The sequence below is a fragment of the Pholcus phalangioides genome, unplaced genomic scaffold (assembly GCF_987345545.1).
Source record: "Pholcus phalangioides strain wild (caught in Gottingen) unplaced genomic scaffold, Ppha-v1.0 ptg000005l_1, whole genome shotgun sequence".
In the NCBI taxonomy this organism is placed as follows: Eukaryota; Metazoa; Arthropoda; class Arachnida; order Araneae; family Pholcidae; genus Pholcus; species Pholcus phalangioides.
The window spans coordinates 7,170,728-7,183,704 of record NW_028301598.1 but is presented as its reverse complement, the minus strand read 5'-3'; the positions used below and the strand labels follow the sequence as shown (position 1 = coordinate 7,183,704).

Here is a 12,977-nt window from a genome sequence, read left to right as displayed (position 1 = left end):
AAGAAATTCTTTACTCTTTAAAGGTTTCCAAAATCTTTATAACAAAACTTATGAAACCTCTCACCATGACCAAAAATATTCTCAAACTAAAACTAACCATTATGAGGTGATTATGCAAAAAAAAAAATTTCTAAATGTTTCAGACATGAAAACTGAATTACACTTCATAATATAACAAAATTAGTAAAAAAGTTTCATTATTTAAAAGAAAAAAAATATCCTCAATTATTCTCCAATTTTTACATCCAAGAGAATATTCTCCGAAGAACATTCACATCTCTATTCCACAGTGAGAAAAAGTCACCCGCACAATGGTGCCTGCAGAGTTTGGGGGGCTGTTCAAGTATTATGTCATCATCAATGGGGGAGGGGTTTCCGATTTGCTGACTTTTGATGACGGGGGAGGGGGGGGTTGGATAATGCTTACATCATCGACCACCATTTATGAAATATTTTTAATGGCATCTTACTTGGTGTGCCAAAAACGAGAAAAACCTTTTGAGAAAAACCTCTGCCCTAGAGAGCCACTTTAGTGATCTCTAAATGATTCGCTGATTCAAGTGATCTGGAAATGTGTACAGGCCACTCAAGTGATCCATAATTAAATACCATGGATCACTTAAATAATCTGAGAATGTGCGGGTAACTTGAGTGATGTAGAACCGCACTGTGGGGGCCACTTAAATGCTCTAAAACTATGTCACATGTCACTCAAGGGATCTCTAAATGTGTCACGGATCACTTAAGTGTTCTGGAACTGTGTCACAGCTCACTTAGGTGTTCTGGAACTGTGTCCCGGGTCATTTAAGAAATCTGAAAATGTGCCAGAGGCCACTTAAGCGATCTGTAAATGTGCCACTTACTTCATTTTTACAAAATTAGGTTTGAGGAGGGCAGGCCACATCAGATAACTCCAGGGTCATATTTTGTCCGCAGGCCAAGGGCCTTTATGCGATTTGTCATTATATGGCTTGGAGGCTGGGTCGCAATGAATTTATTAAAGATAAATTTTGAGTTCATAGCCTTCAAATAACATTGAAATTAACAGAAATTGATTATAATAACATATAAAGGTATTGTCTTCCGAAATTTCAAATTAAAAAAAAAAAAAATTTTTGATCGTGGGTGGGGGGGGGGGGCGTGTATGTTTCTGATCCTCCCAATATGCGTTAGGATTCAGAGGGGCAGAGCTGATGACGAAATTTTGCTGACGGGGGGGGGGGGGGGGAGGAGTAAAAAAAAGGCCCCTGAAAGGAATAAGGGTCATTCTCATGAAATGAAAAAAATAAATAAATGTCAACCGAAAACAAAATTTCTTAGGGACACTTCTTTACCTGCTGATAAATAAAACATAACCAGCGGAGAAAGTTTGTTCAAAATTCATGTTGAAAAAAATATATTTAATTTAACCCTGTTAAGAGATAGGCTAATCCGATATGACATTTTACCTGTTTCAACTCTTAACTTGACGCTCGCAACATGTTCCATCTATTTTGGTACCTCATTTTCATTTTGGACAAACACCGAAACTTAAAATTTTTCTTGTTAATTGTATTTTTATGTGTGTTTGCATTTCTGGCTCTGCTTTTTCATCAATTTTAGAGAGGACAACAGATTTCTTATTTACTTTGCTGAAGCATGAGAGGCACTATCAAAGCAAATCTTCTGATGTTGCTACTTAATATAGAAAGAAAAATCTAGATTTTATCAATATTTCTATTCCCCCCTAACTTATGATAAACCTTCCTTCTGGTCACCTAATACCAGGAGAAAGGCATTTTTATTTTTATATGTTTCGCAACACTGATATAAAAAAAAACTAAGCATGTTGAAAATGTACTTTTCAGAAATAATAGAAGTCTCTGAACTAAAACATATGGCAAAGTGAAAATAATTTACAATTATATATTTCGCCCATGCTTTATAAGATTACTCATGGCCATCTAAATTTATATATGTCTGGTATTCTAAGTCTTCGTATGTTTCCAATAGATGTGACCACCCCAAAAAAAAAAATCAAAACTAATTTTTGCCTCTACAGACTGTTTTAAATACAGTTTCTTTTCATACAATTTTTTTTCATAATTTACATTTCTTCCAATACCATAGCTGAATGAAACAAGCTCCCCCTTTTCTATTGTTAACACCCCTACAATCTGATTTCTTTTCAAATGTTTCAAAGCATGTATGCAATAAATCCACCATGTACTCTTTTATAGTCCTTTGAAAAGACAACAATATTGCATAAATAAATTTCAAATGTTAATTTTTCTTAAATAACAAAAAAAAGAAGACGATTAAAAAAATTGGTTTTTTTTTCTGAGTAAATCTAATTTGTGAAGTAATTTCCAATTATAATCTATTTAAAAGGAGAAGTTCAAGTGATGGCTACACTCTTAACACACCCGTTTTTTTCCAAATGCCATAAATCATTGTTCATACTCTTTAAAAGTTAAAAAATTCAAAGACTATCCAAGCAAACTTTAAAAATTCAAGAACATTCATATCATGGTTGATAAAAATCATAATTTCTTGAAAAAAAAAATTGAATGAAAATTGGATTTTTTTATATTCAACATCTGCTCATTTTTAATTTTGAGTTTGAAATGTCCAATTTACTAAAGATTTTTAATTTTAAAAAATAACTGTTTAGTTCTCATTTCAACTTCTAGACTATATCAAGCTCTAAAGGTCTTGCTTAAAATTAAAAAAAAAACTATTGTGTAGTTCAGTATACAAATCACATTTAAGCAGAAATCATTTTATGTTAGAAACATTATTGAAATTTACCTTCCATAAAAATAATGAGAAAGCATTTAGTCATAAATGTACAGGGTTGAGTTTTTACTGGTAAATACTGTGGTAAAAACAGTAAAACCTTGTACATAATACACAACATTTTTAAAGTTTTTACCATGGATAATTAGACTATGTATTGATAATTAATGTGAAGGAGTAACAGTTCTTCTATTATTTAAGCTATTTATGCTTAATAGTTATTTAAATAATCATAAAAAATTCAAATAAACTTAAGCCTTAACTAAAAAAGGAAAATTAGAATTGTAGAAACAGAAACTGTTGAAACACAGTCAATGTTTGGGTCTTCATCAGCAGCATACTTTGAATTAAAGTCGATGTAAAAACCTCTTTATTTCTTTGTCCCCTCTTTACACACATGCACAAAAATTCTAATAACTTATATTTTGTATGATTCATAGCCTATATATTTAAACATACTACAGTGAAAAAACTATATAATGATATTCAAAGGGACCAGCGAAACATATTGTTTTAAAACAGTTATCGTTATAAATGGAGTATATTAACACTATGAATTAGGACAAGAGAATATCGATATAGCGAAAAATGTTACATAAGATTATTGTACATTAGTCTACTTTATTCCCAGCAGGCAAGGGCGTAGCGAGGGGGGGGGGGACTTGGAGGTCTGGTTCCCCCCCCCCCCCCCCGAAATGTGAGAAAATGACCGAGAAGAGGGAAGAAGAAGGCCAAATCCATTGTTCTGTCACTTTGGTCCCCCCACGAAATGAAAGTGGTCCCCCCCCCGAACGAAATTTCTGGCTACGCCCCTGCCAGCAGGGCTGGGAAAGACGATGACAAAGATGAAATTGACAAACCACCGAAAGCATGGGCAAACAAAGTGACGACAATCTCATATTTCTTTTGCAATTGATTTTAATTCGTCAAATAATCAAACTAAAAATGTTTATCTCTCAAAATTCTTATTTTGAAATTTTTTCTTTTTTTTTAATATTTCTTGCGTTTAATTTTTCAATGTTTCTCTTCTTCAATATTTTTTCTTCTAAGTTTTTCATAATTTTAGTTGTATTTTTCATGATAATGAAACTTTTAGAAAAAACTAACAGGATTTCACAATTTCTCCATAATAAATATTTTTTTTTTACTTTACAAATACTTTTTCCCTTAAATATTTTTCATTACTCATGAACTTTGAGAAAATAATGCATTTTCAGTTTAAAGACATTATTTTAAACATTTTTAACAACTGGTCCAATTTGGAAACTAGTTTCCTAAGTTGGATTAATTTAACTTTTTTGTTTTTATGATACCATTAAAATATGACGCATTATTTGAATAGCGTACTTTGAAGTTGAAATTTAATACAATTTATTTCACAGGAATATTAAACACTTTAAATATAATAATAAGCTGGTTAATGTGACCGACTGGTCTGGAGACAGTTAAGAGAGTGTGTGCGAGTGTCTTTATCTTTTGTGGCTTGCTGGACCAGACAGGTGCCAGCGAGAAGCAGGTGCAAGCAAGAAGCAGGTGCAAGAGTTCGCCACACGTACATTATGGATAGACTACATGCACCGTTGAGTCACCTCAAATATGAAATGTGATAAAAAGTTTTAATAACTATTTTTAAACATAAAAATAGTATGACAGTAAATTAGCAAAATATGCAAAGTGATCTAATTTAGGCTGTGTTGCAGAATTACAATCAAAAGCTGTGACGCCACATGTAAATCTTCCAAAACTTCTCAATCAGAACTGGATTAAAAAATCTCATCTCAAAATTGCTAGTGATACTTTATTCATTCCAGGGGGTGTCATGACTTCATTCAATTGTGAAAATCAAATGCAGAAAATTTCATGTCGATAGGGTTAATTTGTTTCTTTAAAATAAAAAATAAAAATTAATGAATTATAATGTAAACATAAACAAGAAAAAATACTTTGAACATGATTTTCCCATATCACAGCTTTTGAGCTCATCCATTTAAGATATATAAAAAAACCTACTACACCAAAAATTCTGAAATTTTGTAGAATTATTTATATGGCATATTTTAGTAAGATAAACCTTGAACTTCGATATCTGACCTCATTCAGATTAATTCTTTAAAATTGAATTTTAAAGTTTGAAAAATGCAACACACCCAAAAACCGCAATCTTAGAAAATTGTAATAATTGATAAAGCATAAAAATTTGAAAAATACAACACACACACAGGGGAGAAACTGGTTTTGCTTTCTCGATTTTCGGGTTAAATCATTGTCCAGTGGAAGAAAACAACAAATTATATGTTTGGTGTATTTGGCAGGCTTTTGAAGTGATGTCATCAATTTCTAAAGTATTTAACTCATTAATTACGGGTCAAAATCAAAAAACCTGCTAACACTTTTCCACAAGGAATCATGCGTATAATTATCGGTAGTTACCACCCCGTATATGCAGCTAGGATATTACATTTTTAATGTTGATCCCTTATTTAATCTAGAATGTTTTAATTTTTAGCTCCATACCTTAACCCTAGAATACTAACTAAAGAACTGATAAAATTAACTGCCTATACCTCTCTGAGACACAGTTGCATAGTATTCTAGGGTTAAAGAATGTTGTTTTACTATTGTTTTTGCTGTTCATTTTGTGTTGTCAGCCGCAGTAAAATTCCTTTTCTGCAATTTTTTTGTTTGGCGAAAAAGACGTCTGAAAGCACCACTATGTTTCACTCTTGGTGAATTGTCACGTTTTCAGGTATTTTTCTCGCCAAAATAGATACTATGGCTGTTCTGCATTTTAATTATATCACATACCCCTAATTAGCAAGCCCATTTTTCAATATTAACATCAAACTACAGACCAAATTTTGCAAGCCACAATTTCTATAAACTAACTTTTCAAAATCATTTTATAGCGAAATCATGTAAAGTGAAAGCACATAAACTGAGGGTACGATAAAATGCAGCGAATGGCACTCTGGCTGTCAACAAAAAGAAATTTAAATGGCTTTCACACTAGACCACATCACCACACTTAGATTAATTAGAATATAGGTGAAGGAATTCATGATTTAAATTAATCATGAATTCCTTCACCTATATTCTCAAGGTATAGTGATAATTAGGGCCCCCCCCTCCACATAGAGGTGGGAAGAAAAATGATAACGGAACCAGGGCAGGATGAATATCTAGGATTTCACTAAGAAGGGACTGTGTTGAAGCCTAAAGATCTCAACAACCAAGGGGAGGGGGGCACAGTAGGGAATGTTGACCCCTAAGTGTAATAACGAAGCAAAATTGGCAATGAAACTCACCAGGAATGCATGAAATGATGATTTAGGAGGAGGATCCTTGCTACGTTCAATTCCAATGGCGATAGACTTTAGTCTGTCCAATCATGCCTAGTTACCCAAAACATTTGCTTTCCTATGGACTGTTATTGTGCTGCAAAGAAAAGGAATGACACTGCAACAACTACAATCCCTTTCAGTATATTAACACGCATTATAACAATAAACAATCTCAATCAAAATGAATAACAATTGTTAATCTAAAGAAATCTGTCTAACTATACATAGTTACCCTATAGGCAATATTAGCTTTCTATGGACTGCTATTGTGCTCACGGAAAAGGAATGACACTGCACAACAATCCGTTCTAACTTATAAACACTCTAATTTAAAATGAACAACAATTGCTAACCCTGGGAAGCCTGTCCAACCATGGACAGTTGCCCCAATACATTCGCTTTCTATGACTGCTATTGTGCTATATAATGGAAAGAAATGACATTGTAACAACAATCCCTTCCAGTTCATTAACACGTATAAAAACAATAAACAATCTAATCAAAAATAAATAACAACTTAATCGAGGAATCTACATACCTCGCTCGATGGCTATGTCTATTTAACAACGGTTCTTTCTTGATATTATTATTATTAAAAGTACCACAGACAAAGACAATTGACCAATGAGATAGCAGCTAGCTTCGCGCCGCCATTGATTGCAAACAACAAAGGCAGTCTCGACTCCAGTGGGTTTGATAATAATGATGATTAAAATATTTATTTTTTTCAACTCCAAGAACTCATATTTGTGTGGTATTTTAGAGTTTCTTTAGTAAAAACTCAGAGAAAAAACTCTAAAAAATTCAGAGTTTCTTTAGTAAAAAAGGTCAAGACGGATTGATTCAGTCAAGTCAGATGTCACTGATTGTTGTCATTATTATTAAAAATGATATAATAAAAATGATTTTCATGAATAATGACTTCGATATTGCCTGCAACATTTTATTAGGGTTTTTTTTTCAAACTATTTTATATTTCTGTTAAAATTTTAAATCACTCTAGTAATATTGTGGTCAAAGACGTCCTGAACAATTGATTTTTTGTAATTTGATTATTTTCTGTGATGGTTTAATTTAAACAGTTTAATGTCGCCATTTTATGTCACAATTTTTTGCAAATCATGTGTTTATTAATATTATATAATTTAATAATATTATATTTTAAATAATATATTTTTTATGTAATTATAAAAAAATAGTTTTTTACAAAAGCACTTTTAACTTGTTTTTCTCCCCCTAAATCAGTTACTGGCAGTGGTGTAGGAGGAGGGCCACAACTAGGGGAAGGGTCTAATGCCCTAGGCACTGGAGCAGGATGGGTGACAAGTTTACTTGTTTTTTTTTTCATTCAAAATAACTGGAGGGGTGCATAATAGACACTGCCCCCCCCCCCGGGCGACAAAGTAAATTCTTGTTACTAGTTAAATGTAAAATGTGTATAGGGTGAAATGCACACATCTTTTTCTGCCCCCTTCCCCAGTATACAGGCGTAGATGCAGGATGATGTGATGGGTGGGGGCAATTTGCATACATACATGAGTTTGTTCGATCGTCCAATAACTACAAATGGGGCGGAGGCAGACATCTTCAGCTGCGAAGGGAGCAGAGCCAGACAACTTTAGATTCGAATAAAGCAAAGGCAAACATCTTCAGCTGCAAATGAAGTCAAGGCAGATGAACCCAGGGCGATGAGTCGGAGAAGCTACTTATTGTATAGTGCGTCAGATCATTTCATATTTTACAGACAGACAAATTTTACCCACATTATCTAACTCTTTGGAGGGGAGATCACTTACCCCCTCCTGGATTCATGCTTGTCAGTATCATCACCCATGCACCAGAGGGCTTGACATGGAGAAAACATGAGGGAGTTGAAAGTTGCCAGTTGTTTCATACGTACAGGCTCAAGTGCTTATGCAAGAGGGAAAAAAGGGGTGCATTGTATATTCATTAATAATTTATGGGCTCAAACAGCTTCAGTGCCCCCCCCCCCTTCCGAAGTTCTGGCACCTATAGATAGCACATTCGTATCTCTTTGACAAAAAATTAAGCCGGACTTACAAGTCCAAAAACACAGATGCCAAGGGCGTAGCGGGGGGGGGGGGAAGACTTAGGGGTCTGGTTCCCCCCCCAAAATGTGAGAAAATGATAAAAAAAGGGAAAAAGATGGTCAAATCTATTGTTCTATGACTTTGGTCCGCCCAAACGAAATTTCTGGCTAACGCCCCTGACTGATGTCCCAGGTTAATGATTAAAGATCAGTATTTTTATGTAACCTATACTACTACTTAAACGCATTAACTGTTCCTCTATCGAATTTCTAACAAACTTATACATGCCAAAACATGTGTGATGTATATATGTGTGTTGCATAGAATGAGAAAGCTCATGAGATAGTGGTACCGCTCTAGATTTGGTGGTAATCACGAACTTTGTTGCCAATTTTAATTTAAGTATGTATATTAACCCATTTGCATCCACAAGATAAATAATCTGTAAAATTTTACTGTCACCAAAAGGGAAATGTAGTCTGTGAATTTTTTTTTTTATCACAAAGCGTGGAATAATTTGCTAAAATAGTGATTATTCCTCATCGCTGAGAGTGGAATAGAATAATCCACTGTGCCAGTGTGAAGCAATCCGAGAGGGCTTCGGGGGGTTAATGAGAAATACTCTGAGACTGAAGCAGATTTGTTGTTTTTCCGCCCTTGGCTATAGCCCGCTCAGTCCTCCCTGTCTCTGCTTGGTGGTTATAATTTGACTGGGTTCGAGTAATGTAGTTGTAGTGTCAAATGGGATATTTACAGAGTTCACATTTTTTTCACGAAATGTTGCCAAAATCAATGTAGTACTGATGCATAATTAAAATCAATATCATTATCAATAAATCCTGATATTTACTGAAGTGAGTCGATCAGATTCATGAAGTGAGAAGCAAAGGTGAGGTGAAGTAGTGATGAAAATAAGTGACGAGCAGATGGAAAATATACATGTTATTTATTCGACGTATATTAACTATTTCAAGTGAGGGTGGGGATGAGAATATAAATGGAACTTCACTGGAGTGTGGCATGAAATGATGGTTATGATTTTATCATAATATTACGCTACCAAATTACATCAATATGCATATTGATATGTTACAGTAAATGTGATAATTATACATAATTGGCAGTTATTATGCATACTTACCAAGCATATTGGTAAGTTTGATAAATTCGTGACTTTTACTGGTGATTATGCATAATACCCAAGTGTCGCATGATTGGTAAATATGATAAATCATATTATATGGTATACTATACAATGATTATTCATATACATGTATCATTATATCGGGTATGATCATAAAATTTGTTATTACATTGGGGGGTCCATCTATATATTCATTACACACAAGAGGACTGATTTGGAATTTTTTTTCGTATTTATCGAATTCACCAATTACAATAGGTATTATGCATAATCTCTAGTAAAAGTGATAATTTTTTAGTATTTATCAAATTTACCACAAGGACAATGCATGATAACAGATTTATCCCATTTACCGTAACAGATACAGTTGTTCATAATATTAGTGGATTTCAACTGTTTTCGTATTCGTGGTCTCTTTTCCCATTTTCTGGAAAACACTGTTACAGTACTAATTTTAGTATCGGAGCAAAATATTAATTATGAACAATAGAAGAGCTTGGACTAAGAAAACATTACTTGGATTGGTTCAAACGTTGTTTTGTCTAGAACTCAGAAGATGTCTTGACATTGAAGACATGCTATTCAAAGTTTTTGGATACTGGATAATACCCCTGAACATCATGGTGTTCAAGCCCGCTGTATAGCTTCCAACTCAACATCTAGCATTCAGCTGCTTGATCGGATGTTATGCGAACATTTATGGCTTGCTATAAACATTGCCCAATGATTATTCGTATGCACTGGCATCACCGGCACTCTAAAGCAAGCGGCTTTGCGGAAAAATACATGGATGTGTGATTTCTGCAGGTCTTTTGAAAGTGTGATATTTTCGAGATTGGAATCAATGTTTGCGGCTTTCAAGATGGAGATTTTGAAGGAGATCAAAGACAACTCTCAAAAGCTGGAAGAAATGAAGGAGTCAATTGAGATCTACCAGGGTCAAATACACGAATTGCAAGTGTCAACCGATCAAATACGTTCAAAACAAGAATCCCTTTCTCGGAATCAGGCATCGCTGGAAGTTCAAGTAAGTGACTTGATGTGCCAACTAAATGACCTGTCACAGTATTGCCGGAATCGGAATACAGAGATTTCTGGAATTCCACGCACGAAGGATGAAAATGTGAAGACTATTGTATCCACGATCGGACAGAAAGCTGGACTTGAGGTATCGGAGATGGACATTGATGTCGCGCACCGGATCAGAAACTACGGTGACCAACAACCTGACAAAATCGTTGCACAATTCCGTTCACGGGACATACGAGATGCCTACATTACCGCATCACGAAAAATGCGTTTGACGGCAAAAGACATCCATGGCGCCTTCTCAGAGCAACAGCGAGTGTTCATCAACGAGCACTTCACGCAGCAGAATAAACTACTTCTCAAGGAGGCCAAGGAAGTTGCGAAACAGAAGGGTTATACTTTCGTGTGGGTCAAAGATAGTAAGATTCTAATGAGAAAGCAATCAGGTGATCGATCATTTCGCGTAGTGAATTCAGATACATTGAAAAATTTGTAACTCAGGTATGTGATTGATTTTGCTTGTTTTTTTTAAATGGATCAGAATTTGACATTTTCTACAGTTGATGATTTCAACATATTTTGTTATGACAATATAAATAATCTTACCATGGCCCATTTAAATATACGTAGTTTACGTGCAAATTTTGACATCTTTGTAGCATATTTAGATCAGCTTGATATAAAACCCTCAATAATAATACTCAGTGAAATCTGGATCTCTGAATGTGAAACTTCGTTTTACAAGATACATGGGTACAGAAGTTTATTTAAATGTGGAAACATAAATCGCTCTGGTGGTATAGCACTATTTTTTTCTGAAAGTATAATTTTTAATAAGTTGCATTTAAATGAGATGACATGTGTTGATTCGCTGTTGGTTGATTGCACTTACGGGAAATACAAATTTATTTTATTAAGCATTTATAGGTATCACATGTATTCTATTGACACATTCATAAACTAAATTAATTATTTGCTTGATTATAAACGAGATAAAGATATGTATTTCATCGGTGACTTAAACATTGATATTTTAAGATCTGAAGACTTAAATATTTTTTCTTATGTGAATTTGATGTCAAGATCTGGATTTGAATCGTTAACTAATTCTCCAACTAGAGAAACCGATGAAACGTCAACATGCATGGATCATATTTTCTGTAGATCCAGAAATTTAAATTAAAAAAAAGCTGTACTTCTCGATTTGTGCATAACTGATCATAAAATGGCTTTATTTTATTTGGAAACAGATCATGACAGCAATGACTCAAATTGTGAAACAAGGTGCTTTACCGATCTTGATAAAAATCAATTGATTGATCTTGTAAAAATGGTTACGTGGGATACTGTTTACAGTTGTGAATCTGCAAACTCGGCAATGAATACTTTCTTGGATTTAATTAAGAATTGTGTTGATGCTTCTACTAGAGTAAATTATAATAAAAGAATAAGAAAACCCTGGATTACGAAAAAAATTTATGAAAAAATTAAAATTAAACATAGATTATTGAAAGAAATTAAAAAGAAACCGTTTGATATTGAGCTGCGATATAATTTCAAGACGTTTAGTAATATGTTAAACAATGAGATAAAACAAAATAAGAATGACTATTATACTGCAGCATTTATTCAAGCAAACGGTGATTCAAAATCTCAATGGAATTTAATTAGCAAATTAATTGGTGAAGATAAATATAGCAGCATTGACATGGTTTTTACTGAAACAACTGGTGAAATAACGAATCCAATTGATATTGCTGAATGTTTTAATGACTTTTTTTCTAATTTTTGTAACAATGATTTTCCTAATAATTGTAATTCATTAAATTGTCCAAATTTAAATTTTTTTGAGAAATCCTTTTTTATATACCCTACGGATAGTCATGAAGTATTGAGTATAATAAATTCTTTACACTCCAAAAAATCGTCAGGATTTGACAAAATTAATTCCATAACATTGTATGGAAGTAAGTGATGTCTTATCGTTTATTTTTAATTTAAGTTTTATAACTGGCGAATTTCCAGAGTGCCTGAAACTTGCAATCGTTTCTCCAATACACAAGAAAGGGGACAAAAAGAATGTTAATAATTGCAGACCGATTTCTTTACTATCTGTGTTTTCAAAGGTCATAGAAAAAATAATTAAATCCAGAATAATTAAATTTCTGGACAGCATTAATTTTTTTAGTGAGAACCAATTTGGATTCGGAAAGGCAAAAAGTACAGAGGACGCTCTTGTTAATTTTCTTTCAAAAGTGTATATAGCAGATAACAATAATTGTAAAGTTGCATCATTATTTTTAGATATCAGCAAAGGTTTTGATACCTTGAATCACAGTATTCTTCTAACCAAACTAGAATATGCAGGAATTCGGGGTTTGCCACTTAAATTTTTCAAAACATATCTTACTAACAGAGTTCAAAGTGTGAAAGTAAATTCCGTTTTGAGTTCTAAAAGACAAATTATATCTGGTGTACCTCAAGGATCAGTACTTGGACCTATTTTATTCCTAATATATATAAATGACCCGTGTAACTTTAATTTGAAAGGAAAAATCACTGCTTTTGCTGATGATTTAGCTCTTTGTTACTCTGAAAGCTCTTCAATCAACTTGAGGAATAACATGCAAAATG

At 33.5% G+C, this 12,977-nt stretch overlaps 1 protein-coding gene across 5 annotated transcripts in view; it reads right to left on the bottom strand.

Annotated features, from left to right (window-relative positions):
• The window catches only part of LOC149085815 (serine/threonine-protein kinase VRK1-like), a 47,633-nt gene extending 40,679 nt beyond the window's left edge, over nucleotides 1–6,954 (bottom strand). The window contains exons 1-3 of one of the 5 annotated variants that reach the window (XM_089232244.1): nucleotides 6,658–6,783; nucleotides 6,352–6,538; nucleotides 6,084–6,213 (exon numbers count right to left, since the gene is read on the bottom strand). The gene's annotated coding sequence lies outside the window, so the exon portion shown is untranslated. Of the gene's footprint in view, nucleotides 1–6,083; nucleotides 6,214–6,351; nucleotides 6,539–6,657 lie in introns of those variants that run through there. The other 4 variants (XM_089232246.1, XM_089232243.1, XM_089232247.1 and 1 more) reach the window with 4 other exon arrangements.
• Between the last annotated feature and the right edge of the window lie 6,023 nt (nucleotides 6,955–12,977).